The following is a 5,427-nucleotide window of genomic DNA, read 5'->3' as shown; positions in this document are numbered from 1 at the left end:
CATCATTGTTGTTTGGAGGGCCCAGGTTGGATTTGAACCTGCCAGCTCAGGTGTATGTGGCTGGCGCCTCAACCGCTTGAGCCACAGGCGCTGAGCCAATACTTTCTATTTTTAAAAAACTCTTTCTGCTTGCTAGAAAGCATAATTGCTATGCTGAATTCAGCATAATTGCTATGCTGAAACATAAAACATTTCAGTATTACCAGAGTTGTATGGGAAATCAATATTTTAAAAATAGTTTCAGAACTTGCTAAATGTCAACCCATAGTAAGGAAAGGATCTAAGGTATTATACCAGAAAAAATATTAATATTATGCTTAAGGAGACTTAATTTGACTCACATAGAATTGAGATATCAACAATAAATGTTTCTCTTAAAAAAAATCAATACCTTTCTAAGAACTGAGTTCAAACTAAATGTATAAAATGACCACCTAACTTTACATGAATTGATTCTAAGTAAATCTGATGCAATCTAAATAAGAGTTAACAACTCTTATTTATGGTTCTTTCATAAAACTCATTTTTTGCATCACTTTTTGGATAAAACAGAATATTTACAATCACTGTATATTTGGAACATCACATAAACATTTAAGAGTGAACATGTGTGCTTTGCAGTGGACTTTGACTCTATTTAGACAACTATTCTGCCAGTGTTTGCTGGCGCTCACAGCAGACCAAGTAATGGAAAGAATGTGAAGCGATCTGTGTGAACCCCTCCCTCCCACGCTTAATGCTCAGGCCCTTCCAACATAGGTCTGTAGCATCATCTTACTTTTAAAGGTAATACTTGTGCACAAAATTGAGAACCTTAAGGAAAGCACAGTGAATGCCACCATGCCAGGCTTAAACTACGTTTTCTCTATTCAATTATTAATTCAATTATTAATTGATTTCTTTGCATTAGACATCTTAACAAAAATGCATAAATATAGTAGAGTTGCACAATTGATGCAGGGCTGCATTTAGTTTATGTGAATTCAATTATATACACAAAGAAAAAAATTAAAAAGGAAACCCAGACGTTTTAACGGTGAAAATGATGCCCATGGAACATCTGACTCAGCTCTTCTCAGTTCCACATGCTGCTCACAGTAGCAGCATCTCCACATCCCGGGTGTATTCCTGATGTTTAAAGGCACTTATTTTGGATTCAGCAAGGGTCATAAACAAAAGCCAGCTACTTTATCTTGCTCTCAGACTTATTTTAAATATATGTGAATGCTGCCTTAACCTCTGATTTTATGTTGTTTGTTTGTTTGTTTGGAGACAGAATCTCACTTAGGAACCCTGGGGTTGAGTGCCATGGTGTCATAGCTCACAGCAACCTTAAATTCTTGGGCTCAAGTGATTCTCTTGCCTTATCCTCCAGAGTAGCTGGGACTACAGGTGCCTGCTACGTCTATTTTTTAGAGATGAGGTCTCGCTCTTGCTCAGGCTGAGTAAGTCTCCAACTCCTAAACTCAAATAATCTGCCTGCCTTGGCCTCCCAGAGTGCTGGGATTATAGCTATAAGCCACTGCACCCTGCCCTTAATCTCTGATTTTTGAACAATCTAGTGTTGGCATAAGAGGCAATCCCACCATTTATGTAAATGTCTCCCTAGTTCAGATAGTTTTCTATGTGGTTGAATTAGCTGAGAGATAAAAGTAGAATCTGGCAGGTGGTGCCTGTGGCTCAAGGAGTAGGGTTCCAGCCCCATATACTGGAGGTAGCGAGTTCAAACCTGGCCCCAGCCAAAAACTACAAAAAAAAAAAAAGTGGAATTTGGCTATTTTCACAAGTTGGTCACAGAAAACAAAGATATCGGGTGGCGCCTGTGGCTCAAAAGGGTATGGCGCCGGTCCTATATGCCAAAGGTGGTGGGTTCAAACTCAGCTCTGCCCAAAAACGGCAAAAAAGAAAAAGAAAACAAAGATATCTGCTGATATCTGCCTGAACAAGCAGCCTCCGTAACACAGAGCCACAGAAGGGGCACTGGAAGTTTGGAAACTGCTGAGTTCTGATCAAGGTTCTGCCTTTTACTGATTGGGAAACCTGAGGCAAGATGCCCAGCGGCACAAGGCCTTGTTTATGGGACCCTCAGGAATGTAAACAAGTGTCACTGTTCTATTTTCAAACTCCCTATAAGCAATATGTATAAACAAATGAAACAGTTTTCTCAGCCTATGTGGAGAACTTCATCTTCAACAAGAGGGAAAAAAAAGTTATGCACTTAAAACAAAAATAAACTTTAAGATGTCTTCTAACTTGAAATAAAATGCACTAACTTTTAGCCATAGCACCCGGTAGCATAGTTTTACACTTAATTCCTTTTATAATTAAAATATATAAAAACAGTTTACAGGCAATGGCATGAGATTATCTTCAGTAGAAGAGGTATTTAAGAATCAGCTTAGGAAATTACATAAAAATTATTTCACAAAATAAAAGCTATTACAGTATTAGCTAACATTATGTACTTTACCTCATAATACATAATAGAATGCATGAGTAAAATATGATAAATCAAAAAGAGGTTTTTTTTTTTATTGCTCACAGCAACCTCCAACTCCTGGGCTCAAGCGAGTCTCCTGCCTCAGCCTCCCAAGTAGCTGGGACCACAGGCACCCGCCACAACGCCTGGCTATTTTTTGGTTGCAGCTGTCATTGTTGTTTGGCGGGCCCAGGCTGGATTCGAACCTGCCACCTTAGGTGTATGTGGCTGGCGCCCTCGCCACTTGAGCCACAGGTGTTAAAATATCCTGAAAATGTGATTCTTTCCTCTGAACTTCCATAGTATAATTCTTGCATAGTACCATATACTCAATAGGGCTATGAGCTTCCAAACAAATGGCAGGGTGCCTGGCATACAAATACTGATTCAAAGATTGTTTGAATTCAATTGTAACGCTACAAATACACTGTATCTTTAGTAATGTCAGAGATATCATCACTTGGAGATGCAACTGTCCTTGAAATAATGAAAATAGTGACCTCTAGTGGTACAAAACTGCACTTTCTCCCAATCTTTAATCACAGGAGATTAAAATTAAGAATTCTATTTTATTTGAAAACACTTAAATGTAATACCATGTTTTTCCTTTAATTTATAGAAATATATTCTTTTTTGGCAAGGCATGGTGGTTCACCCCTATACTCCCAGTACTTTGAGAGGTCAAGGCAGGAGGGCTTGAGCCCTGGAGCTCAAGGCTGCAGTGTGCTAGGATCGAACTATTGCATTCCAGCCCAGGCGACAAAGCAGGAAACTATCTCAAAAAAAAAAAAAAAAAAAAAAAATTCTCTTCTTAGAAGAAGGGGAATCAAGGGTAGGTATGAATATACTGAAGAAGTGTTATTTTCTATTTGGAGCTTTATATAACACAAGCTACCTAAATGAAAACGCAATAAAATCTCTACTAGTAGGATATAAATAAATTATATCTATCAGTAGTTCTCAACTGAGAGTAGAAAAAGGAGAGGGCTTTAGCAGTAGGAAATCTGAGATACAGGGGGTCAGCAAGGGCTGGTGTCTATGGCACTATGGCAGGGGATGAAACATGACTTTTATGTTTATCAGAAGGGACATATGTTAAACATTGGGAAATTACTTTAAATTGAGAAAAATTCATCCCTGGCATTCTTTTTTTTTTTATTTTTTTATTTTTTTGAGACAGAGCCTCAAGCTGTCCCCCTGGGTAGAGTGCCGTGGCATTACAGCTCACAGCAACCTCCAACTCCTGGGCTCAAGCGAGTCTCCTGCCTCCGCCTCCCAAGTAGCTGGGACCACAGGCGCCCTGCCACAACGCCCGGCTTTTTTTTGGTTGCAGCCGTCATTGTTGTTTGGCGGGTCCGGGCTGGATTCAAACCCGCCACCTTAGGTGTACGTGGCTGGCGCCTTAGCCGGTTGAGCTATAGGCGCTGAGCCATCCCTGGCATTCTTATATTAGGGGCATAATAATTGTAACAAGACATATGACTAGGGGCATAATAATTGTAACAAGACATATGACTATTTTTCTTTTTTTCTTTATTATTATTATTATTATTTTTAGAGACAGAGTCTCACTTTATTACCCTCAGTAGAGTGCCGTGACGTCACGCAGCTCACAGCAACCTCCAACTCCTGGGTTTAGGTGATAGCTGGGACTACAGGCGCCTGCCACAACACCTGTCTATTTTTTTGTTGCAGTTCTGCCGGGGCCAGGTTTAAACCCATCACCCTCAGTATATGGGGCGAGCGCCCTACTCACTGAGCCACAGGCACTGCCCCACATGAGTAATTTTCTAACTGCAATAATTACAGATAATTTGTTTACAAAACTGGAGAAATGTTGCATTCCTAATTTTGATCTAGTATTTGCAAAATTGTAAACATCTTCATTAATCTATCAGATTCTTTCTCTTTTTTTTGAGACAGAGTCTCATTTAGTCACCCTCCCTAGAGTACTATTACATCATAGCTCACAGCAACTTCAAATTCTCCGGGTCAAGAGATCCTCTTGTTTCAGCCTCCTGAGTAGCTAGGACTACAGGCGCACACAATGCCTGGCTAGTTTTAGAGAGGGGGTCTAGCTTTGGCACCGGCTGGTCTTGAACTCCTGAGCTCATCAAGCAACCTACCTGCCTCAGCCTCCCAGAGTGCTAGGATTACAGGCGTGAGCCACCACACCTAGACACACTCGTTCTTAATAAATTTCAAAGTAGTAACACAGATGGTCTCCTACTTAAAACAGTTCACAATTTTTTTGACTTTACAATGGTATGAAAGTGATATGCATGCAGTAGAAATTATACTTGGAGTACCCCAAAACCATTCTGTTTTTCACTTTCAGTACAGTGTTCAATACACTGTATGAGACATTTAACATTTCATTATAAAATAAGTTTTATGTTAGGTGAGTTTGCCCAACTGTAGGCTATGTAAGTGTTCTGATTATGTGTAAGATGGGCTAGGCTGAGCTATGATGTTTGGTGAGTAAGGCTTATTAAATGCATTTCAACTTACAATAGATGAGTTTGTTGGAATATGGCCCCATCATACATTGAGGAGCATTCAACACTCCCTTCCAGAGCTCTAGCTAGAAGGGAGTATAGCTTTTCATTTTTCAGAAGAGAAAACAGTTCCTGGGAGGCACAATGACATTAACATTTCCTGCTTGGCAAATCACGTATCCATTAAAGGGAATTAAAAAACAAAAACAAAAATAAATACAAAAAGCTATTTTGGGCTCGGCGCCTATAGCTCAACCGGCTAAGGTGCCAGCCACGTACACCTAAGGTGGTGGGTTTGAATCCCCAGCCCGGACCCGCCAAAACAACAATGACAGCTGCAACCAAAAAATAGCTGGGCGTTGTGGCGGGCGCCTGTGGTCCCAGTTACTTGGGAGGCGGAGGCAGGAGACTCGCTTGAGCCCAGGAGTTGGAGGTTGCTGTGAGCTGTAA

This window comes from Otolemur garnettii, unplaced genomic scaffold (assembly GCF_000181295.1).
Source record: "Otolemur garnettii isolate 467f Iridium unplaced genomic scaffold, OtoGar3 scaffold00099, whole genome shotgun sequence".
NCBI lineage: Eukaryota > Metazoa > Chordata > Mammalia > Primates > Galagidae > Otolemur > Otolemur garnettii.
This window is presented reverse-complemented; position numbering follows the sequence as displayed.